Raw genomic sequence first — 27,136 nt, 5'->3', positions numbered from 1 at the left:
TCTCAGAGCTTGCCGTCTCCTTGTTACATTAAGAAGTTGGGTCAATGTCTCAGATGTTCTTTACTTCGTACTCTCTTGTATGGCTCCCTATACAGTCAAGTCTTGCCTATTAATTAAGATGTTTATCTTCTGAAAAATATATTGTCAGGCAATTCCTTCACTTTTAAGTTATTTCAGAGTGGAATTCTAAGGGACAAGAAAGCATCCACATCAGTAATCAATATGCTATGTTGTGAAGATAATTGCATACACACCTCCTGCTCTTGCCAAAATGTCATTAGATTTCTTAAGGGCTGATCTCCATTTTAATACATAGAGGCCTCACACTGTGAAAATTAAAATAAATCTCTTTTATGTATTAATTATAAAATGTTTTAACTATTTTCCACAAACTTGTACCTTTATGGATTGCTCTTAACTGCATAATAGGTATAATTTCCTCCTATTCTTTATTCAATTATTTCTAGTCAGGTAGAGTTCATGAGTTTTATTTTTTATACTATGCTTAAATATTGAAAGAGAAAATGAAAATCTCCTGCCTTGCTGTGTGAGATCAATTATTTTCCTTTGATATTAAGCACAGTAATGTGCTAACAAATATGTACGAGGCTTGAAGCATCATTTTTGAGTTGCCATCTAAAAGTTTATATAAAATGAATTTAAATAAAGCATATAATCAGTTTAAATGCACAATATATAGAGGAAAATGGAAGGAAATTTTCTTCCATTTTATTTACCGCATATTACTGTGATAGATGAATGTTTGTGCTTCTTTCTCAAGGAGCTTTCATAAAATATTAAATTAATTAAAATACATTTTCACATAATATGCCATAATTAGTATTTCCCCTCCCTCAATTCCTCCTTTTTTCTATCTATCTCTCTTTTCTCTCTTTTACAGGAAAACATACTTCTATTTAAAAGTATATAATACAATATGCTATAATGTGACAATATGATATAATATATCACCCAATAACAAGCACATTGGAATAGGACAAAATAAACTATAAAGAAAAAGATCGCAAGAAAAATTATAAGAATCAGAGAAAGACACAAAGCTCCACGGGCTGCCATACTTAGGAATCCCATAAAGACACAAAACTTGGATCTATAATGTATATGCATAGGACCTATATGCTTAAACAGAATAGAGAAAAATTAAAGAAAAAAATTGAAGAAGAAGAAAAGAAAAAAATTGAAAAACCCTGATATGATCTTAAGAGACAAAGACCCTCCAAAGATGCCATTAAGTCTGTTACAGGTCATCTAATCCTGGTCATGCAATCCTCCCTTAAGAATGCTGAAATTCTTTTCAAGTTAAATGTTTTTTGCAAGTGGTTATTGATTGGAGATAGCTTGTGCTTTAGGGATGGAGTATGTGTCTACTTATTCTTTCAGCTATAGAACCCCATCTTGCACAGACTGTGCGGGCCCTGTGCAAGCTGCCTCAGTCCCTGTGTCTGATTTGTGCATCAGTCCTCCTGTGTTTAGAAGGTCTTGTTTCCTTGGTGTTCTCCATCCCTTCCGGTTCTAACACTGTTTCCGTTTTCTCTCCTCTAGGGTCTCTGAAACTGAAGGGTAGGGATTTGATGGAGACATCTCTTAGGTCTGAGTGTTCCGAGATCTCTCACTCTCTGCTTGTTGTGTGGGCATGAGATTTGGTATTTGTTTCCATCTGTTTCAGTAGGAAGCTTCTCTGATGATGTCTGACCAACTCACTAATATGAGGTATAGCAGAGAGTCATTAGGTGTCATTTCTTTTTTGTTGTTGTTGTTGTTTTTTTGTTTTGTTTTTCTGTAGAACACTATGTGATTTTATGCTAGGTCCCTGGCTATCTTGTCTCAGGTTTTTGACCACCCAAGTATCATAATGTATGGGTTCGAGCTCCATAATATGCTTAAGGAAAATCAAATCTAAGTTGGAAAATATATTTGTCTGAATAAGATATGTCTGACAAACTCATAGTCTTTTCTTATTGAGCTATGCATTTTTCTCTGTTTTCTCTCTTTCTTCTCTCTATTCTTCTACCCTCTTCTTTGACCCCCATTCTCCCAAATTACTCATAGTCTTAAAACAAAAAGCACATTCAAAACCATTAACTATAAATGTGAAAAAAACAGGAAATAATTTTACTTGGCAAAATTTTAAACAAACACAAATACAAGTAGTTCTTTACCATTTCAGAAATTTGGCAGTGTAATTACTTATCAAAAAATCCACAAAGCAATGCTGATTTCATTTTTAACATCACTGTGTCTATACTTTGCTTCTGAAGTATAGCAAGCACCATTGATTAAAGGAGATCATTGTTTCCTGGAAGAACGACTGGTTTTCTGTACTCATTACTTTCTGTAAAGACAATATACCACCCAGGTGACATGAAGCTTGTGTACAGAACTGTCGTAAACCAAAGAAGAACTTAAATATTAATGTTGGAATTTATGCAAATTGTAATATGTTTGTTCCTCTCTTCAGAGAGAGAATTGTCTCTATCTGATAAAATGCCACAAGTCCATTCTTCCAATATAATATTAGCAGACTATAATGGCAACATGTCTATTTTTGTTACTCAAGATGCCCTGACCATAAAAGAAATACAGCACACTCATTTCAATTATACAACACAGTAGCGAGACAGAGATTTGCACACTTTGGAAGGAATGAAATTATAAAGGCAAATGAAGCAAAACACAGAACATTCTATTAATTAATGTTTCTAGATGTGGAGCAATAAAAACTGTCACAGGCTGCTAATAGAACAAAAATGATCACAATTAATTTGTAAGTCACTTTGGTGTATGTAACAAAATAATAACAAGTGTCCCAATTCCCAATAGAAAGTATGTACATGTGTTTACCATTAACCTTTGGTAGGGTACTCGTAACACCATTGCTTACTGGAGTAAAGAATTCTTCTACTTTTACTGCATATAAAAGCAACTAAAATAACATCGATTTTTGAAGAACTGGATTTTTCACATAAGGGATGGTCTCTAGCTTAGCAGAAATTTCAGAACTTAGCCTACCAGACACAGACATATGGCTAATGGAAAATGGTTGACTGACTAATCAAAGTCTTGAAACGAAGGACTGTAATAAACTTGGGACAGACGGTCTTGGAAAAAGGCATATGCGTGAGCATAAGGAAAGCCATCCAGTATGAAAACATACTGTTGATGCATGACTTTTCCTGGAGAGTCATGGTCACATATCTACTCACCACTTAAGGTACTATGCCAGTTTGGTGAACAAAGGACTTTGCTGGGTTTATGTAAAGGGTTTGAATGAATTGTTACTTACATAAACACGGTCACGAAAAGGCATGTGAACCATTGAAAAGTCCACAGTATGAGTAGTATTATAAAAGTTCCATCCCTGGGAATCACACTTACGTTTTGGGTAACTTCATCTCTTCTTTCTCCAATGGTGGAAGAGAAGTAGTCTTCATGGTTTTTATGCCCTCTGTAGCCTCCCAGTCCATACCTCATTGGGAGATAGCTTTTCTTTGGTGCTGAGATTTTCCTCTCAAAACCATGACTCCTGTGACTGCCCTTCTGCATTCGTCAGGGCACCTTCATTTAAAACTCTTAATTTCTGTCTTTTCTGTTTTTTTTTTTTCAGATGATTTTACACATCTGTAAGTCACTCCAGAGTTATAATGATAGAAATGAACATTTTACAGAGACAGAGATCATTCAGCTGTCTACTTGAAGCAAGTGACAATTCTTTTTGGGTATCCAATAAAATGCTAACTGTGAGAGTAGGTATGTCTTTGACTCTTACCTGCTCTTAAGACTCTACTCCTCCTATTAGGTTGTCTTGTACAACTTCAGTATGAGGACTTTTCCTCACCTTATTCTATCCTGATTTGTCCTGTTTAGCTGTCATTTTTTGGGTACCTGCTCTTTTCTGAAAAGAAAATGCAGGGGAAGTGGTTCTGGTGGAAAGGGAAGGTGCTGGGGACTTACAGGAGTAGGTAGAGGCAAAATTGTGGTTGCAATATATTGTATGAAAAAAAAAACAAATTTTCATTGAAGAAACAGAAAGAAAAGAGTGCTGTAAAATGAAATAACCCCTCATTTTTTAAAAATGTTGCCATGGATGTCTTTACTCCCTCCTAAGCTACAGCCATTGCCCTGGAATCCTATTGCTTCTTTTTCCTAGGCCATTCTGTAGGGATTACATTGGCTTCTGCAAAATACTAAGTAAGAAACTCATAAAACATTTTTCTAAATACTTGCATTGTCAGAAGACTTCTTACTTGCAGCAAAGAATTTCAGAAAATGATGAGTAATACTTTCTAAAGCTCTGAGGACAGTGATATTCAGTGTGGAAGGCAGTGCTCTGACAAAATATTTTCTAAAAATATGAACAAAATGAAAATTCTTTTAGACAGAAGATCTATATACTCCAAGTAGGCAAGGATTTGTGTATGCAGAGATAAAGGTCCTTATGCATATAATTAAACATTATATTTTGCATATAAATCCATATGTATATGTATGTACTGTCCTTTTTATGTCACCTTGATACAAGCATGAGTCCTTAGAAGGGAAGGAGCTTCAATTTAGAAAATGGCCCTATAACAGTGGAGATGGGAGGGAGTGAGGGTCAGGGGTAGGAGCAGGAGGAAGGATGACAGTGGAAATTGTGGCTGGTATGTAATATAAATAAAAATACAATTTATGAGTAATTTTAAACAAGAGTGGGCTATAAGTGAGCCTGTAGGACATTTTCTTAATTAGTGGTTGATACAGGAGGGTCCAGCCTATTGTGAGTGCTGCCATACCAGGGTTAGAGGGCCTGTGGTCTATAAGAATGTAACCTGAGCGAGTCTGAGGAGCAAGTCAGTAAGCAATGTTCCTTCATGACCATGCATCAACTTCTGCCTCCAGGTTTGTACCCTGTTTGAGTTCCTGTTCTGACTTCCTTCAGTTATAGACTACAATGTAGAAGTGCAAGGCAAAAAGCCTCTCTTTCCCCCAACTTGCTTTGGTCATGATGTTCCATTACAGCAACAGAAACAGTAAGACAAGGGGTATAGCCCATTTTCCCACTTCTAATGTGTTTGCTGTGTCAAATTGTGCAGTCTATCCTAGCTAAGGTCTGAAAGATTGTAGGCTTGTACCCTAACTTCCTATGTCTACCAATATGCCTGCCTTCCTGATTCTGAGAAGACCTCAGGCCTGCACTATGACATTTGTTTTTCCTCTGCAATATCCTGCTAATGGAAGGGTTGAAGGAAAAACCATCTACAAATCAAACTCACTGGGGAGTGGGGAAAGGGTGGAATAGGGAATGTACTTAAGACTCCTGACTCTAGAGTGAGCTTTAATTTTCCCTTCTGCATCATCTTATAATTTATTTCTTTACTGGGCTTTTGGTCAGAGTTTAAAAGCTCACTATCACTGCATTTGACATTTAGTTAATTCTTCCCCAGGAACTCCTACACAGCAATGTTTTCCATTTACCTTGAAGTCACCCAGGCAGCGCCATTGTTTGCTTTCTTCTTTCCATCCTCTATAGAGTCACTTTAGCACCTAGAGAAGCCAACTTATATTCTTGGTTAAGTCATTAAAATCTGTCAAAAATTTTCAGTCTTATAAAATGTCTCATTACAGAGATCAGTATATCTACTAGACCACACGCTGGATCCAAGGTTCTTAGTTGATCAACTTATTTCACAACCCCACTGTGAACACAGTCCTATCAGGATTGGTGAGTGAGATAGCACATGTAAACTTGGTCAGACCCCTTTTTCTAAATACTGTCTGTGTTTTCTTTCTTGCTTATCAGTCCCTGATATGCATAGTGACCTTGACTAGAAATAATCAAGTGTCCCAAAAACTTCTATGAGTCACTCTCTCATATTGACCTTTGCTTCTGTATTCTTTGTCCCAAGGACCTATGAGTATATGTATTACTAAATTTCTCTGCTTCTACAGTACTCGAATTTATCTCGTTTTCCTCCATACCCCACAGCCTTGTGAGCCAAGAATGGAGAAATGTTTTCATTTATCATTTAAAACTGTCCAAACATCTGACAGTTCTGGCAGAGTTTTTTCCTGATTGATATAATTTCCAATGCTAGGTCTTTATTAAGGATTCTGAATCATGGATCTTCTCTTCTGCGTAAAAGGTCAGATTTGAGTAGTAACTTCTATTATTTGTACCTTCCTTTCCCCTCTTCCATGTCTGATGTCTTATGTCTATATGTTTCATGATTTCTATCTGAGGAATTGCTCTGCCATCTTCCCTTTGATCCCACCAGTCTAAGTATTAGTAGACTGATTTCTTCGTCTCATCTTCCACTTTCAGAGTGCTTGATGCTCAGTCAAAAACTAACACATTGTAAGGTTAATATCATTTTCTTATTAAATGCACTCCCTTAACAGAACAAAGTTCTTTCTGGACAGACAGCTGTGACTTAGCTTTGTGATCCAGTCCTCACAACAAAAGCCACAAAACTGTGGCTTCAGTCTGCTTGTGAATTTCTGCAATCCATACTACTTTTAATGATTAAAATATATTTACTATTCCATTAGCCATTTGGGGCATCCTTACACAAAGTTCATGGCATTAATTAGGGAGTTTTATCCTATTGCACAAAATGGAGCTGTCCTTTCAGATTTCCTGCCAAAGATGCTTTACTTTCAGAAGATTCAGTCTTGGTGATATATATGAAGAATGAAACTGCAAGTTAGCAAACAGGTGGATTATTCTGTACCACATAGGAATGGGTAGCATTGTCAAGATTATGATGCTCACAGAAGCTTTACTGTATCAGTCCATGTTTCATTACACAACACAGAAACCATTAAATAAATCCTTCCCAACTAAAATTTGGTTCTATCCCTTCCTTTCAGGTGGGAACTTTTATTCCATGATATTTTTCCCAGGGGAAACATGAATAAATTTATCTTCACTCCTAGTTAATCACTGAAAACATATAGAAGAAATGGTCTTACCTATGACTAGTGTGTTGAAAAAAATCAATGTGTTTACTGTAATCATTTAAAGAAATAGGACATGCATTCTCATATGAGAATATGAGTGACTAGAGTGTGTACCTATGGAAATTTGGGAAAGAAAATGTGTGTGTGTGTGTGTGTGTGTGTGTGTGCAGGTGTGCTTAGAGGTGTGTGAGAGTATTCATGTATGTGTAGGCCATAAGGCAGCCTTGAGTGTTATACAACAGGCTTTGTCTTTTATTCTCTTTTCTAACTGATGTCCCTCAGGTCTCTCATTGTCCTTGAACTTGATAGCTGAGCAATAAGTACTAGGATCTTAAGTGCTAGCTTACAATGTCATTGTGAAGGAGTTTTTAAAAAAAATGTGAATTCTCAAGATTGAACTCAAGAGCATATGCTTGCAAAACAAGTGCTCTGTTGGTGGATTTATCCACTCTATACAAGTTAATGTTTTTCTTTCATTGTTATTGTTTGTTTAGTTTTTATTCTCTCTAATATATCACATTTGAAATTCTAAATTTGATTAAAACACAAATACTTTATTTAAACTTCTTAGATTATCAATGTTCTTGTGATATAAGACCTAAATTTCAAATTTACTATTGAGATTGATAACTTGGTTAGGAATAACTAAAATTATGATTTTCATAATATAATAATAGGCCTTTGAAAATCTGCTTCATTAAATTTTTGACCAAATAGCAATGCCACAGTGTAGGAAGTACAACAAATTAAATGGGCTCACAGTCATCTATTCAAATCCTTTTAGCTATTTCCCTGACCTTCAGCCTACAAATTTTCCGAGGTTACTGCTTTTAGTGTGAAAATTATGAAATCTGAATGACATGATCTATAAGATTCAGACTATATGGATTCTCTCTACAATACTGAGTTCATCATTTCTGAGCACCAAAGATGTTAGATCAAAGGCATTCTATTGAGTAGGTACATTCCTTGCATCAGATGTCTGAGCATTGGGCCGTGGCTATGGGACTCAGAAATGTGATCTGGCTAGAGCTTGATTTTTGTTGGTTTCTCATTTTGAGATATCACTCTTCTTAAATCCTTGTTAACTCCTTAACTTTATGTGGTATGCTAATATAAAATCTCATATTTTTCTGACACTATTCCAGGAGTGATGTTAACAAATGTCTACTCATTGCAAATAAAGAATAGGAAACAGACGAAGAATTTGGATGGCAAAGTCTAACTTACTGAATCAATGAGTTACTGTGCTTTCTTGCAGGAATGTAGGTGAGGAATTACTTACAAAAGTAATAAGGCTCAAAGACATTTCATAAAACTAGAAGTTTCATAGGATAGGATGATTCATTACCCTTTAAAAAATTCTGTGTTTTAACAAGCTTCCTTCTGAGATGGAATTTTTATCTAGGAGAAAACTTCTGCATAGCACTGAACAAATGCATTAATACTGTTGAGAGAAGTTACCCTTTTTCACATCTTACTTCAATCTTCAATCAGTGAAGGGAAAATGTCCATCTCAATAAATCCATCTCTACTTGCAAAATCTCTCACTTTAACCATCTCACAAGAGAGGTGAGTTGCTTCTCACCTGATTAAGTAAAGTTCATCAAGGATAACATTGTAATCTTAATGTCAACTGACTAGAAACTGTGAATAAATCTGCAACTCTCCACCATGGGTGTTCTTTGGTTTCTGTTCAATTGAATCATTAGAAAAGTTTCAGTGTGATGGATATTAAAGTAGACATGTTCGAGTTTTTTTCTAACATAAGCGGTGAACAAGTCACTCATAATCTTTTCTTTCTTAACATATATAATTAAATTTGGGAGAAAAGTTAATGTACAAACAATGATATAGATGTGTTTTGACAAGTGTTAAATAGGAGAAGTGCAGTTTGCTATATCAGCACACTTAGACAGAATTATCTTATGGGCAAACAAACTGACCTAACTAATGCACGGCCATTGCTTAGGTTTTAGTTGAAGGGATGTGTCAGAAACAGACGTGATGGTATTTGGATATTATCATGCATTTATATATATCATCCCAAACCCCACCCCAGTCACTTCCTCCCTTCTATTGCAAGCTCGGCACATACCTTACAGCTCTCTGTAGATTTCCATACCCTGATAGAGACGTAAAAGATATGTGTGAACCTTTTATTTTCAATATTGGGATTGGTTCTAGAGGCAAAATTGATGGACAAATAATGGATTTATTCGATGGTAGTCTTCAGAAACACTGCTGGTCTGGATGGCCTCACAACTTGTGCTCAGAAGGCTCCTTATTCAGTTGCTTCTCTGTTTCTCTAGACTGTATTCTACTTATATGTGTTAAAGGAGACAATTTCCTTTTTTATGTCGGGTAATTTTGTCCCTTCTTCATTTTTCCTTATCTAAAGGATTATATTATTTCCTCAGTTACTCTGTCTTCATGTGGAATTTGCTTTCTGATATGACTAACAGAATATTTTCTCACTACTTGTATTTTTTTCCTTACCCCACATGGGGTCACAAGTGAATGCAAAATATCAGATGCTATCAAAGCTGATTAAAACCAAAGTGATATAGTCCAAAGGGTGTTTTAGAGATGGTATCTTGTTTTCAAAGCATGGCCGTTTCTTATTCCCCCTTATTTCCTCATTCTGCTGCGTGAGAACAGCTGCACAGTGTCAAGCCCCAGATAATGTGGTAAAATATTGAACTCTGAAGAGTGAATGAACAAAAGAGAAGGAGACTGAATTCCTGATGATAACTTTGAGCCACCATTCTATTTGTGAGCTTCGTGTTATAAATGCATCCGGCTGTGAGTAGTATGTTTTATTTCCCTCAGGAAGAAGCATGTGTTTTGAACCAATGTATTTATCCCCATTTTCCTCCAGCCTTGCTCCATCCCATAGGACAGTGAGCTCGGTGGGTTATTAAGGAGATCTGTGTTCCTTCAGTTTGGTTGCTTATTTCTTCTGAGGACAGCTGGAAGCAGAGGCACACAAGCCATGTCTGTGGCGCCCCATGATGTTCTTTATCTCAAAGCTCAAGTTATTGTGACTATATACCCACCTCTCAAGTGATTACATCAATGGCAACCTTTCAGAAATTCTCTGCAGACTTCTCTCCTAAGACTGTTCAAGAGTTCATATTCCCCAGTCTCTAGTTCCTAATTCATTTTTTATATTCAGTTTGATTCCTTAGTCAGGAAGTAGAAAGAGTTTTCCATGCATTTTTAATAGGTAAGTATAAAATTCTTTATTTATAGGAGGCAGTTTTATTTTCTTAATCCCTTTCTCGTGGCCTCCCTAATACTTCCAAATCTAATGATAAGAAAATAAAACCCTACATGTTCCTGTTTTGAGTTCTCATCAGCTTGATGATCTGGATATTGTATGCTCAATTCTGTTGCTTAATTCTATTTCTACCAAATATTCCAGTATGCTTTTTCTCATGATACAGGACTAGTATATGAATATACCCTCTGAGACTACTGTTCCTTTTTCATTTTATATTTTTCTAATAATAGTTGACTTCTATAGTGACATTTAGAAAAGAATGATCAGAAGTCAACTTTTTATTTTATGACAATTTTTATTCTTTGTGGTGGTGTGAATAAAAATGGCCTCCATAGGCTCCCAGGGAATGGTATTATTGGAGGTCTGGCCTTGTCACTCTGTGGAGGTGTCGATTTTGAGGTTTCTGAAGCTCAAGTCAGGCCTAGAGACTCCATCTCTTTTCCGGCTACCTCCGTATCTGGCGGTAGAACTCTTTTTGGTTTGTTTGTTTGTTTCTGCTTTTGTTTGTTTGTTTGTTTGTTTTCGAGACAGGGTTTTTCTGTAGTTTTAGAGCCTGTCCTGGACCTAGCTCTTATAGAGCAGGTGGCCTCACCTCACAGAGTTCTGCCTAACTCTGCCTCCTGAGTGATGGAATTAAAGACGTGTGCCAACACCTCCTGGCTAGGATGTAGAAGTTTTACCTCCTTCTCTAACGCCATGTTTGCCTGTATGGCCCTATGTTTCCTTCCATGACAATAATGGAAAAAAACCTCTGAACTATAAGGCAGCCACAATTTACTGTTTTTCTTCATAAGACTTGCCATTGTTATGGTGTCTCTTTACAGCAATAGAATCCCTACCAAGATATTCCATCAGCACATTTTGGACCATAAAGCAAGGAATGATTACAATTTTATTGTATATAGGTTTAGAGAAATTAAACCAAAGAAGAAATTTAAAGGTATATGAGAAGTAATAGGCTTAAGAACTGGCAAAGAAGAACAATTAGTATAGTAGAGAATTTAGTTTTTTATAACATATGAGAAAAAGGAATATCATAGTCCTGATTATCAGTGTTAGGTGATGAGAAAAATCCATTTTGATGAAGCAAATGCTTACTTGAAATTAGAACATCAGTTAACAGGTCGGACCTGAGGCTTTCTCTTGTGGACCTTCTTTCATTTGAAATCCACACCCTCCTGGTTTGGGAGGCTGAGATTTGCTATACTCCTTTACATTTTGACTACAAGCTGCTAAGAGGAGACAGTGGCAAAACAAGAAAACAAAGAGTATATTTCAAGTGAAACGTCATAATAACCTGACGACTAAATTGGTTTTCTTTTCACTAACATAAAGGGAAGTCAGATCGTTACTTGATGTGGAAAGCCAATGGAAGATAATATTTAATAAAGTACCAATCGTGTACATCCTTCTTGTTATGATCACAATTAAAACAAAGATCCCATTACCCAATGTTGTTGTTGTTATAGTTATATTTCATAAACACTGTTTAGTGGTTTTGCCTTTGGACATTGGATTGATAAAGTGAAGTAATAGACATTTTCTTCTGCAGTACAGTAAAGACATTTCATGCTGCTCTTTAAAGTTTGAGATTATTCTCATTAACGGAATTAAATAAAAGCAATGGCTTGGGGAATTCTTTGTCAGTGCTCTTTCTGGTTTATTTGTACTTACTGAAAATTTTATGTGAATGTAGTCATAAAGTACACAGCTTAATTTCCTTTTTCTTTCCAGTTGCTAGTAAGTGTCCTTTTCTGGGTTTGTTTCAGCTCGGGAAAATAACATCCAAATTGCCCTCATTTGTGGCTGATAATTTTTGCTGTGAAAACGCATTTAGCTATTTAAATGCAGAAATAAAGAAAAAATTAAAAAGAAAATTATGTTATTGGAGTGATGCCAATGTGACCCAACGGGAAATAGGCAAGATTTGGTATTGAGAATAAGGAGCACCACCCAAAACACAAGCCTTGACATCAGATCTACACAAGCCTCCTACTGGTCCTGAACTTTGTAAACAGACTATGCCATCCGCCCTAATGGTGGTTCCTGGATACATCATGTGGTTCCTAGATAAAGTGAAGTCAATACTCAAATCCAGATGTATCAAATCAAATCAAAGAAACTATTGAGTATAAGTCTTTCCTCATGACTTTGCAAATTTTACTGGTACCCGAAAACATACACAAGAGTTCAAGGTAGATCCAGATATTTGATTTATTGGATCCTATCCCATCAGCACTCTGGTAATTAGTGATCTGGAGATCTAAGGTTATTATTTGTTGTGCGTATGATATGCACTCATAGTCTTTCACGGAATGGGGTCTAACACAGAATGGATGAGTAAATGCTTAGTTAATCATTAGAATTTTCTCATTTCCTTTGTATGTAGACAAATGAAGGCTCACAAAAATAATTTGATGTATGACATTACATCATGCAAAAGAAATATATGTAAACCATAAATGTTTGCCTTGAGTAAACTTAGTCTTTCTATGTGAAAATTTTGATTCATATTTATTTATATGAAAAAGAAATTTATGGATAATATAACCCTAAAATATAAACAATGAAAGATTCATATAGAAACTATAATTATTTTCCATGTCCACATAGATTTGACAATGTTATGTTAATATTTTATCATATGAAATTTGCCTATATTTTCTATTTCACTATTAGTTAATTTATTTTTATTTATTTTGAAAGCTACAAAAATACAATGGAAGTAAAATATAACTGCCTTACTTTTGTTTTCTTGCTGATTCAGTTATTTAGTTACTGTAGAGCTTGATATTAAAGAAAGGACAAAAACATACTAGGCAATTGCTTAATCTTTACACCACAGCACCAACTCAAGTTCTGGCCCAACACCGAACTTACATAGAGTGTTGGGTGTTTTATTCTAAAATCGTCTTTTATAATACATCCATAAATGTTTCAGAAGTTTAAAAATATGATGTAATTATAAAATGTGTAATGTTATATATAGATCTGTCTTCAATAACTAATTTTTAAATTTATTTTGTAGAGAGGATATAGAATATTACTAATATTTCTGATTGTAAGAAATCACATTTTATTCATTGTGAGCTCTTTAGCAGGCATGCCTTATCAATTATTGACTTTCCTATTAGAAACTCAGGGCATTGATTTTAACTTCTTTGTTGGTTCTTATCAAAATTATAGAAACTATACAGCTGTAGTAACTGCCTTATGATTCAAATGTCAGTTGGCACTGTTATTTTTAATAATATTAGTTACTAAAGTAATTTTCCAGTTACCTAGGAATACTGCCTGCTATGTCTGACTTATGATACCTCTTCTCAGAAAATCACTCTGACAAGTTACTCAAGGAACACAGCTCATTTTGCCTGTTAACCTGTTCTAGTTATGACTGAAAGCACAAATTCCATCATCCCTGCTACAGGTTTGTACAACCATTAATTAAAATACTAATCGTGATTTATATACTCATATGTCAGTTCTGCCCACAGCCACTTTTCTTCCTTGAAGTGGAGAACCCTGGCTAACGCCCACTAAGTTAAAAGTCCTCTATTATTCTTTTTTAAAGTTAGTTTTAATGTGTGCCTTTGTGTCTTTCACATCATGCATCTTGTTCCCATTCATTCTTTCCTTTGTAAGTTGCCCTCTGCTCTTGCTACCTCCTCCTCCCAATAAAGTAACATAAAATAAAATTATTTAAGTGAAAAAAAAGGAGAAGAGGAAAAATCTCATCATGGAAGATTAGTCATTGGTCTGGTTTGAGGACTCTGATTTCTGCTACACTATTGATGCTGAGCCCCCACTGGGACACCTTTTGGATACCCTGTTGTTGGCCTGTGTAAACAAGATCCTGAAGCTTTGGGTCTGCAGGACCGGGCCCTTCACCTGCTCCAGCATATCACAGATGGGGTGGATGTAGGTGTGCACTAACTCATAACCCTGGTTCTGGGCCTGACCCGTCATTAGCTTTTGCTTATTTACAGCAGTACTTTTGTCACTTAAAGAATTTAAATCAATCAAACAAGATCGAAGAATATTTAAAATATATTTTAATCCCCAAAAATAATCTTAGTAAATTACATATGCATTACTCAAACTTCTTTTTGTATTTTCGTCTCTCCCCTTCCTGCTCACTCCATTTCAGCATTTTGCCTTTCTGAAAAAAAGTCTGCAAATAATAATATCTTGTGACTCTATATTCGCATTTGTTTTAAAATACATTTTATGTCTGAAGCAAGAAATTCATTTAGAGAGAGCAATTGGAATGTAAGAAGTAGACATCATTACTTAATAGATTCTTTATCAAGTGTTACAGGGAGCATCTTTAAATAATTAATGTATTATGACCCGAGGGTCAAACTTTCTAATTGACTGTATCTGTTACAGAGGAAATATTATACTCATTAATAAACTAATATAAGATCATTGAAAGTTAGACTATTTCTAAAACTCTCCCTTTTAATCTACCTTAGTTATGAGGTAACCGTATATCTATCTCTGATAAATGTGTGCTTTTGTATGGAATATGTGCATGTTAGCATATGTTTGAACGGACTGTAGACCTTATTTATCTATCAGCATATATATGCACATATATTTGAATGCTATGATTTATTTCCTCATTCCAGATGATAGAAATTTTTTTGCACTAGTTATTTCTGTATTGCAGAGAAGGTGAAAGTTCCAAATGGAACAATTTTGTCCCATTTTTAAACTGAAGCAGCTTTATAATAATACTCGATTATGACTCAGGATTAACCCCCATATTCATAGCTGTTAGAGGTTTCTTGGCTATTTTTTTTTTTTGCATTGGGCCTTAGATTCCTACAATCATCATTTAACTTTGCCTATAGCAGCACTGAAGAATCTTCAGCAGTTAGAATGTCATGTATCCTAGGATTAGAGTAGATAAAAATACTTCACAATGTGATATTTCAACTTAGTGGGCATTTAGATAATATTTCTTTACTTATTCTACTTCTTGAGTGAGAGAAAGAGGGAACAAGACTATGTTATGGTTTAGTGAGAGCGTGGCTCTAAGGGAATGACATCAGCATTATAGTCCTCATGTTTCTACCTCAATTTCAGTCGGGATATCTTGTTTGGCTAATTCACATATCAGCCTAGATGTATTTTGAAACTCCAGGATGGGAATTAAAGATGTTTACATCTTCCCTGGGTTAATGTGGATTCTAGGGATTCACGTTAATATCCTTGGTCTTGCATAGTAAACATATTTATTAGATGATAAAAAATAAATTGCCTTGCCAATGTTTATTTGATTATTTTATTCAAACCTTCATTCTACAATCAAGAAAAGACTGTTTCTTCTGAAAATATAGAGGTAAAATTTGAGTAGATTAATGAAAACGTATATTAAAATATTTTTCTTGTTTAAATTCTTTCATAATCTCTTATCTGTGGTGGATATACAAATTATTTTGGGGGATATTAAAGTAACATGACTTATTCTTGCTTTCCGTATGATTCCAAAACATGTTTCACCTTTGAGGTGATGGTTATAAAATTGGGGTTTTATTTTTAATACCACTGTCCATTAGTGTAATAAGAAATAGACATGATTTGCCACAGCCTACACTTGCTGTATTAACACATTAGACAATAATTATTTTCACCTACTATTTGCAAGACAGGTTTTGTAACCTAGAAAAATTCCTTTTATTTTTGTTTAAAAGTATATCAAATAATTATTAAATTGTTATTTAACATATAAACTGTTTTGTTGTACATACTTTAAGTTTTGCACATTGATTAAAGAAACATGAAAAAAAGTAGAATTAAAGGTTTTTCTTTGTCTTTTGCTTTATCACATCAAGCAGTATTTTGTCTTTATTGCAGTCTTATCCAGTTCAAATCTGTCACTACTTGAATGGCTGATCACTATCATAAGTAAATGTTATCCCCGCAATTTTAGTATCTATTTTCTTCACAATATTTTATATAACTTATGTGGTTCTATGTACATTATTATTTTATGTGTTGTAGTTTTCCGTTCTTATGTGTGTGTGAATGGTTTTATGCATGCATGATACTTGTGGAGATGAGAAGAGTGCACTTGGTCCCCTGAAACTGGAGTCATAGATGGTTCTGTGTGGCCACTGAGAGCTTTGGGAAGCTAACCTGGCTCCTCTTGAGAGTAGAGAGTGTTCGTAGCTGCTGAGCAATTTCTTTAGCTCAATATATCAGTTTTAACAATATGTTTTAGAAATAAGATAGAGATAAGGTGATTATTTACTTGCATGAACACATGAATTATATTAGATCTTTTATCTTTTTATATTGCACATCCTTATCAGAACTTCATAGTATTAGTTTATCATCCTTGTAATTTGAAAAACTGAAGACTCCACTGACATCTCTAAAGATATAGAATATAAAAGTTTATTTATTTATTTTTTTGAGGTGGAACAGCTTTTTCATTGTTCTGCTGGGGCTAGCTTTTATACCATGGCACCAAATGAGGAGGGGCTGTGAAGGGACTGTAACCTGACCTCAGCAGGGATCAAGGAACGGTTACCATGCACTCAAAATTCCTTTCCCAACTCCAGGAGCAGAGGGAATTTATTATGTTTTCTTTGAAGATAAGGACCTCAAATGGGGGCAGGGATAAGTAACTCGGGGCTGCTGTTCCCACAATTCCCCCTATCTTATTTTACCTATTGAACCTTCCTTTGAATTTCCTTTTTGGTTGCTTAGCTTATACTTCTAGTGAATTGTAAATGTCTATATAGTCTCTTCACTTGATAATCATTTCTAATTTTTTGTTTACACTTGGAAGGTATTCATATTTGTGTTTATGAGAATTACACAAAATTCTATAAATTGGTTACTGTCCATGCACTTACAACATATGTTTTATTTTTAACTCTTCAAAAATTGTTTTAAATCAATATTCGTTTTAGGTATTTATGAAGAAGCAATAGATAAAGTATACCATGATTTCACAGAATTCATTTTGTTATTATTATTATATATTTTTGCATATATGCTGGCAAATACTCAGGTGGTAGTCAGTGTATTTATCTTACTCAAAGTAAAGTGGGTCATTAGGAATGCTGGGGGGGACAGGAGGTGATAAGAAAGGTTGAATACTATTGAAATACATCATGTATGCACATGAAAAAATAGTGAAATGTATAATTATGCATAATTATTATATGCCCATAAAACATGTTTCAAAGCAAAGTAAAATTAAAGACCCAGGAAATTACTTTACTAATAATAGTTTTCTGAATAATGCACTTGCCAGGGGACAATATCTTATTAGACTAATTTTAGTTCATATATCTAAAGGAAATCTTCTCTTAAGTACTTAGCACTTCGTTATAAACATATATGAACACATATCTACAAATATATTAACATAAATACAAAGTCACATTTTGCCTTAATATTACAAAGTAGAGACACCAAAAGAGTAATGTTAATAGATCAATGATGATTCTCTTAAGAGTCATTATTTTGATGTTCCAACTGAGAAACTTGAATAGACATCTCTGAAGCTGAACAGTAATCAAATTTTATTTTTCTTCTTTAGGAAGTCTGACCTAATTTCTTCTGTAATTCAATAGCTTACATATTTTTTTGGTTTTTCAAAAGAAGGTTTATCTGTAGTTCTGATAGGCTGGCCTTGAACTCACAAAGATTCACCTACCTCTGCCTCGCAAGTGCTGAGATTAAAGACACATGCCACCACTATTGGACAGTTTTTGTAACTCTTTTAAGTTATATCTGATGGCTTTTTTTTCAGGGTTGGATTCTCAGACTCAAAAAATGTCTTCAGCTACAAGATTTACATCCATTTTCTTGCATTTCTTCATCTTCTGAGTTAATTCCATTTTCAGCTGCTGAAACAGGATTTACAGCTGCCTATCATTCAGTCAAATGGTGATACTTTATTTAATATACTGTCAGCCAGGAGAGATATAAAAAAATTGAAATGAATAAACCCTGTATCCTACCAGACCACTTGAATCAAAGTTGGATTTCAGAAAGCCTATAAACTCATGGAAACTTAACAGTACTCTACTGAATTGCTACTGTGTCAATGGAGAATTAAGGAAAGAAATTAAAGACTTCCTAGAATTCAATGAAACTAATTATACAACATACCCAAATTTGCAGGACACAATGAAAGTTGTACTAAGAGAAAGTTTAAAGCATTAAGTGACTTCAAAGGAAATTAGAGACCCCTCACAACAGTGGCATAACAGTACACCTGAGAAATCTAGAAAAGAAATAGACACACCCAAGAGAAGTAGATGGCAGGAAATAAACTGAAGACTGAAATCGATAAAATAGAAACAAAGAGAACAAAGAATCAATGAAACAAAGATTTGGTTCTTCAAGAAAATTAAATAGACAAAACCTTAACCAACTAGCTAAATGGCAGAGAAAATATCCAATTTAACAAAATAAAAAACAAAAAGGGAGACATAGCAATAAACACTAAAGAAGTCCAAAGAATCATTCTATAATAAATCAAAAGCCTGCCCTCCACAAAATTATAAACTCTAAAAGAAATAGATAAGTTCTCCATAGATATTACATACAATGTTAAATCAAGGTCAGATAAACAATTTAAACAGAATGCTATCCCCCTACATAATAAATAGAAGGAGGTCATTAACTATATCCCAACTGTAAATACCCAGGGCCGTATGGTTTCAATGAAGAATTCTAGCAGTCATTCAAAGTTATAATTGATTTTAATGTTGGGGTATCATATTGAAAATTTCTTATTGCAACATATTTGTTGCAAATAATTTTATCTAATATGATATTATAACACTAAGCTTTTAATATATCACAGAGTGTGAACACAGCCTTTACTATTACGGAGAGAAGACTGGGAGTTGGCTTAGTGGATTAAACGCCTGCATTGCAAACATGAGGGCAAGAATGTGCACACACAGAATATACAAAATAGCAAAGCAGTCATAGCAGTCACTTGCAATTCTGGCCTTGAAGAGGCAGGAACAGAGGATCCCTGGGCAAACTAGTCTAGATGAGCAACAAGTTGTGGGTGGAATGAGAGAATCTACATCAATAAATAAAGTAGAAAGTGGTCAAAAAATCCTGTTGTTAACTTCTGACATCTACATGTTATGAGTATGTAGCACAAATACACATGTGCTTACAGACTTGGAAATCTACACACACACACGCACACACACACACACACACACACACACAAACACATACACAGAGACATAACACGCACAAACAAATTATAAAAGACACAGACTAACAATGAAACAGAGAAAACTATTTTATTCAAATGATCAAAATTAATACGATCAATAAAGAGCAAACATAAACCTTAACTATTGATTCTTTAAAAATAACAGTCAATTATATCTTTTGTAGCAAAAATTACACATCTTGAGCTCCCAAAGTCCTGTTGAAGAGTGGGAGGAATGAGAATATGAACAAAGAGGTCAAGACCATGATGGGTTCACCCACTGAAGTAGTCTACCTGAGCTAATGGGAACTCACCAACTCCAGCCATACTGGGAAGAAACCACCATAGGTCTAAACTAGTCCCTCTAAATGTGGGTGACAGTTGTCTGGCTAGGGCAGACTGAGGGGCCATGAAGATATCCTCTAGCAAGAAGGGAAAGTATAAAAATGTTGATATCTATCAGAATAATTTCAGATCAAAGGCATTGTATTCAGTGTAATTCTTGTCACAGTAGATAGAGGCTTTTTATTTTTTATTTTTTGTAAATACAAATGAATCAAGCAGAATAAAGTTTATCAGCCACTAAAGGTTACCTAAAGCTCCCTATATTTATTTTACCTCTCTTCTCTTTCTGTGGAAATGATTTTGTAGCGTATTTAAACCTTTCAAGATCTTTCAAACTCTATAGACTCAGTTTATCATCAGAGATTCAAATGTTAGGATGGCATCCCTGTGTGACCCACGCTGCTGACCATGCTTCATGAGAGTGACTGGCTGCACCTACTGAACAGTTTCATTTGCTCTTGATTACTTCTTATTTCTAACTATATCGGTGAAGTACTGAGGCAGCTAAGGGAGAAAACAGGCACTAACACTAATCTCTCAGCAATCTCTGCCATATCAAAAATGTTTTTATCAAAAAAGAAAGCAGAATTAAGGACTCAGTTTTCTGTTCAAATACAAAACATAAATGTCTAAATTGAACTAGACAAAAATAACTAGATTGTTTTAGAAGTACAACACACATAGCTAATTTGATTTTATAGGTTACATTATTAGTAATAATTAATTTTTTCATATATGTCAGATTTAAATATTAAATTAATATTTTATAAAGTTAATATGAATTGACTTTCTAATTGGCAAACTAAGGATACTCTTTTATTCTATAATCTTTATTGAAATAATAACAGGCAAATTAGTGCCATAATAATTAATGTACCAATCTATACCATTATAGTAATTAAAGATGTTTTCCTTATAAAAATATAACAATCTTTTGTCTATGTTCAGATGTGTATGAATTTTCAAACTCTTTTATATTTCAAAAATTTTCAGGGATTAGAATATTTTTTTACTTAAATTCATTATATGTATGTAAACACACACATACACATATTTATTTATATATCTATCTCTCTGCTATGAGTCAGCATAAAAGGTCATGGAGATGATTCATATTTAGATGTTTCTTCCCAGTAATATATTTCATTGATAGAAGAGATACATAATTAAAACAAAAAATAATATAATTTCTGTAATTATTTTTCTGGCCTGTAACTTCACTTGGGTAGCCACTTTTGGGCTACAAAAACTCCCATTTTTATGTTTTATGTTACTGTGTACATAATTTTTTAATTGTTGCCATTAGAAGAAATATTGTTTTTTCTTATATCAGTAGTTACGTATTTTTTAAATGTTTAGTTTTATAAAAAGTACTAACATCTTTTACCATGAGTACAAACCAGAACAAGCAAGCTAGAGACCGGACACTAGTCTTTAAACTTTCAATATTCACCCTCAGTAGCATAATTCCCCTTGAAGACCATACTTCTTGAGTTTCCTCAAACAATGCAGCCATCTGGGAACCAACTATTCAAACGTTACCACATCTAAATTTAAATATTTTGGCTTTCAATTTATATGAGTGAAATAAGATTTTCTCTGACTCAATATTAATTTAATGTTCCCCAGAAAATACCACTAATTTCATTAGATTTTCTTTTGACAATAGCTTTAGATATTTGACAACATTTACTATTTAATAATTATAATGCAGTGCAAGTATAAAATTTTGATTGCTAATTGTCATTTTCTTTAACATTTTAGGTATTTAGTATCTGGTTCTTTGCTTGAATGAATAGCTTCTGCACTATTGCAGACAATGGTTACTAACTTCGGAGTTAAGTAACAAAAATAAATATGTCTAAATGTGTACTTCTTGTTGTTTGAGCGTTGACAGTTTATTTAAAAGTTACTGTGGGTTTAAAGATAAGTTTCAATGGCAGTACAATGCTTACCTATGTTCACAGTGATGAAAAAAAAAACCCATGCATATTAGAGAGAAATTCAGCAAACCTGTGTCTCAAATGCAGGCATTACCTGACTTTTTCCATATAGTGGGGTCAAAGCTGCAGAACTTAACCATGTTACATAATTTATATTTTAGAAAGAAATTACATAGCAGACATTACCTTCATTAGCTCCTTTTTGGTACATGTTTTATGAATACAAGTAACATTTTTTGAAATAAATAAAACAGTGATGTTTAATGATTGGTCATTTAGCTAAAGAACCTGGTGATATGTCAAAAGTACAGAAATTATCATTTCCAGAAGAATTATAACTTTTTAATATTCGTCTTATCTACTTTTGCTCAATTAATTGAACCATTGTAATTCATAAACCTTGAAATACAGTTATCTACATTTATTAGATTATCTTTTCTATGTTTTGTATATTTTTAGCATATTTGAGACATTTTTAGTCTACTCAAAAACACAAGTTTATCAATAATTCAGTATGAATTAAGGCAGCATTTTGACTTCTAAGGTAGATTATTTAGGTAATATGCTCTTTAAATTCATGAAATTATAAATTCTCAAGGAGTAATTTTAGTCTGGTAATTTTTTCTTCTCTACAAACAATGACAAATCTCTTTATCATAGCATACTTCATTTAATCCTTTGTTTACATCCATTGATATTTTCTTCCTCCTTTTTCATTTTAGAAGATTGTGTTTTCCCTTAGTCTTGAGTGTCATTGCCTCTGATTGGTTCAGTTTATATTACTCTTGCCACTTTATTGTCAGTTTAAATAGTCCCAGCTTGGTTCTCTGATACCACTTTGATCATACTGCACAATGAACACAAATTGTAATAAAGTTAGCCTAATGACACTCAGATATCCCTCACCTCAAGAATGAATAAATAAACAATAGTACATGTGTACAATGAAGTATTACTAAGCTTTAGGGAAATGACATGAAATTTCAGGCAAACATATGGAAGTCAAAAAAAATTTCTGAACAAGGCAACTCATACTTGGAACGACAAACAATGTATTCACTCACTTATAAGTGGATATTAGCTGTTAAGTAAAGCAGAATCACCCTGCTATCCACAGATCAATAGAAGTTATATAAAGGGAACAATGTAAGAGGGAATCCATAGGTCTCCCTGGGAAGGGAAAATAGAATAGATTTTTTTTATTGATTTTTATTGAACTCTTCATTTTTTATGCTCCCCCCTTGCTTCTCCCCCCACCCCTTCAACCCTCTCCCATGGTCCCCATACTCCCAATTTACTGAGGAGATCTTGTCCTTTTCTACTTCCCATGTAGATTAGATCCATATATGTCTCTCTTAGGGTTCTCATTGCTGTCTAGGTTCTCTGAGATTGTGATTTGTGGGCTGGTTTTCTTTGCTTTATGTTTAAAAACCACTTATGAGTGAGTGCATGTGATAATTGTCTTTCTGAAACTGAGTTACCTCATTCAAAATGATGTTTTCTAGCTTCGTTCATTTGCATGCAAAATTCAAGATGTTATTTTTTGTTGTTGTTGTTAGTACACCATTGTGCAAATGTACCACATTTTCCAAACACTGATGACAACTTATCTGGAGAGGATGTGGGGTAAAGGGAACACTCCTGCATTGCTGGTGGGAATGCAAGCTGGTATAGTCTGTTTGGATGTCAGTGTGGCGATTTCTCAGAAAATTAGGAAACAACCTTTCTCAAGACCCAGTAATACCACTTTGGGTATACATCCAAAGGATGCTCAATTGTGTCACAAGGACATGTGCTCAACCATGTTCATAGCATTATTGTTTGTCATAGCCAGATCCTGGAAACAACCTAAATGCCCCTCCATGGAAGAATGGGTAGTATAGATTTTGTGAGTGGATTTGGGTCAGCTGGAGATAGGAACAAACGATATCAGATGGTAAAGTGAAGGACTAAAGGAGAGACTATGTGTAGAGATGATTGAAATGGGTATGCATTTAAGGGACAATATAAAAATCTATTGCAGCAGGAACTTCCCTAGTGACCTGGTGACCCTAGTGAGGACTATGTGGATAATATGGAGCCTGAACCAACCATCTACTATAATCAGGCTAGGCTCCTGATATATAAGCGGTGGGACTGGGATACCAATCAAGCCACAATATCTTTGACCCACAACCTACCTTTTCTGCAAGAGGTGCTGGAGCAATGGTAACTCAGAGCTTGTGGGAGTGCCTGGCCTATGACTGGTTTAACTTGAGACCCATATCAGGACAGGGAGCCCATGCCAGACATTGCTTGGATGACCAAAGATCAAGAAACTGGATGGCTCAGAGACCTGTAGGAGAACCAAACAGGACTGATGAAACAAACGAGCAAATGAACTCAATGGAATGGTTCATAATGACATTCTGCTCTATTCATTGAATACGTGCCTAGCCCGATTACCACCCAGTAGCTGATGGAAACAATTACAGAGGCCCATACCCAATCATTAGTGATAACTTGGGGAACTCCAGAGGAGAGAGGGAGGAAGGATTATAGGTACTAGAGGAGTCTAGGGTATCAAGAGAACACAGCCTACAGAATCAAGGAAGCAGGGCCTTTGGGGCTCACAGAGACAGCAGTGGCAACAAGGAGCCTATATGGTCTGCATATATACCTCTGCATATATGCTGTGGTTCTTTACTGGGGCTTTCTGTTGGACTCCTAACAATGGGACTGTGGAGGGTGTCTCTGACTCTTTTGATTCCACATCGGACCTGTATTCTCCTACTGGATTGCTTCATCCTGATATGCAGGTTTATGCCTAGTCTTGTTGCTTCTTGTTATGCAGAGTTCCATTGATATGCCTTGGAGGCCTAATCTTTTCTGAAGGGAATTGCAAGAGCAATGTAGATCTGGAGGAGAGGGGAGGTAGGGTGATTAGGAGGAGTGAAGGGAGTGAAGGCTGCAATTGGGATGCATTGTATGAGAGAGGAAAAAAGAATAAAATAAAAATTAAAATTAATTGATTTTTCATGTATAACCACTGGACAGAAATAGACCAGCTAAAACATTCACAAATTCAATGTTAGCTATATGTTTACAAGATAATTTGACAGAATATTTTAAAATGTAGAGGTAACATATCAATTGAGAATTGTTTTTCTGAATTATTTAATATTATTTTTGTTGAATTTTAAGTAATGTTGCATAGACGGTACAAATAAAACGATGGGTTTATTTGTCATTTCCTAACAAGAATAAAATAGGGTTAATATTGGCAGATGGCCTATTGTACACAGGTCTGAAGTTATTTGGTATTAATATTATTTCTATTGTTAAGATACAAATGCAGGTGTAAAATAAATAAAATTATCATTTTTATTCTCCAGTTCAATACTTTTCTATCTTTTTCCTTTTTTTGGATTTTGCTTGTTTGTTTGTTCTTTTCAAATGGGGTTTCTTTGTGTACCTTTGGATCCTATCCTGGAACTCACTCTGTAGACCAGGATGACCTCAAAATCACAGAGATGTGTCTGTCTTTGCCTCTGGAGTGCTGGATGAAAAATTTGGGTCACCACTGCCTGGCCCATTAATTTACTCTAGTTTGTAAATCAAGAAGAACTAAACAGAGGTAAGGCTGAAGTTCTTTGAAGTACAATTGAACTGGGTTTTTTGTTGTTGTTGTTTTTGTAAACAAGTGCAAAGAATCTTATGATTGACTACAGAAATGTTTTATTTAAGCTTCCTATAAGTTATATACCTATGTGTTAGTTGGTAGCTTCCTATTTTTAAGCTTAATTGTTTTGTGCAATGTTGGCACTTATAGAAACAACACAAATAACATTTGATTCATATATGTAAGTCAATGGCCATTAAGAGCACTTTGCGGCATAACTGATTTAGCTTATATTTTCTACAGAAGTGATATCTTTATGACGTAGATGCACAGAATTTTTTAGAGTTCAAAATGTGTAATGTTGTGGCTAATTGAAACTCAATAACTTGTCAAATGACAGTTGTGTGGGAGACTATAATGCTCCCAGCCAGGGTTTTAGATTCCTACTGTTCCTTCCATATGGCCCTGATTCCCTACACTGATGGGGTCTTTATGGAGAAGAATTATCTTAAAATAATGCTGCTTCAAAAGCACTTGTGCAATAGTATTTAATTATTGAGGCAAAATTAAATTTTAAATTGTTAACAAACTAATACGATTTTGTATAGCTTCTTAATATTCACTTGATTATGAAATTTCTCAAATATTTCACAATTATTCCTCATTTTGTCCTTGTCATTCTCACTGTTAGCAAGATAAGGCAGTAGAAGTTAAACCAGAATCACTCTGTGCAAAAGAGTTTTCAGGCATTAATACTGTGGATCTGGTGTGAAGAGACGATGGGTCAGACAGTTGCAAGTGACAGCAACGTTTCACGGTGTTTGTCTTCTGTCTCGCTGCCAGGCGAGGGTCTTATTTTTTCCAGTGACTGGAGGATATTTCAGCTCTGTGTCGGCCTCCCACAAGATGCAAATTTTCCTAGCGTCTAAAGAAGAGAACATCTGCTGATAGAAATCCTCTTGCTGGAAACACAGCAAGAAAACTTTTCCTCTCCTTTTGTCTGATGACATTATTGCAAGGCCCTGCTGCATATTAATGAGCCTCGAGATGCATGCCTCTTTGAATCGGAATGGTCAGAAATAAAATGGGGCAACATTGAGTTATAAAACAGAATCAGCCATATTTGCCAAATACGTTCTTCACCAAATGAAAACATACACATATGGTATAAAAGCAAAATGAAGGAGACATTTTAAAGGGAAGTTTTTGTTTATGATCTTTCTTCCCTAGCAACATGAAAGCTAATGTAGTATTCATGGTCAAATTTAACTTCTGAGACCGTCTGTTCTATCGGAGATGTCATGGAAATAAAAGCTGTTTTGAAATGAGAAGAGCAAAAAAATCTTATTCAGGGAACACCTCCCAGCTGCGTGAGAAGTTACTGTGTAATCATCTTTCATTATGCATGCTGTATGGGGGATAGAGGGTGATTATCATGAAAACCTGATTCTGAATTTGTACATCCACAAAGACTTTAGTTGCAGATTCCAATGGAATCCTATGAACTATTTTTCAAAGTCATTCAGTGTTAAAGTAGATCATCCCAATACTCCGTAGGGATCCCTCAAGATAGAATAAATCCTTACCTTTACAGAATACCAGTAATTAAATGATGTATGACCAAGATAAGTCAGGAATATTCAGTTTTCATATTTATTGTGTATGTCTCTTTCACGGATCTGGTTCTGCAAAATGCTCTGTAGTATGTACATAATATCTTTTCCAAATAGTCATGTAGGATCTCTTTTTTCTTCTGCCCCAAACTGAGCTTTGTGATCAGGTGTAGTGGCGCT

The sequence above is a fragment of the Myodes glareolus genome, chromosome 20 (genome assembly GCF_982192425.1).
Source record: "Myodes glareolus chromosome 20, mMyoGla1.1, whole genome shotgun sequence".
Classification (NCBI taxonomy): Eukaryota; Metazoa; Chordata; class Mammalia; order Rodentia; family Cricetidae; genus Myodes; species Myodes glareolus.
The sequence above is the reverse complement of the archived record's forward strand: the minus strand, read 5'-3'. Positions refer to the sequence as shown.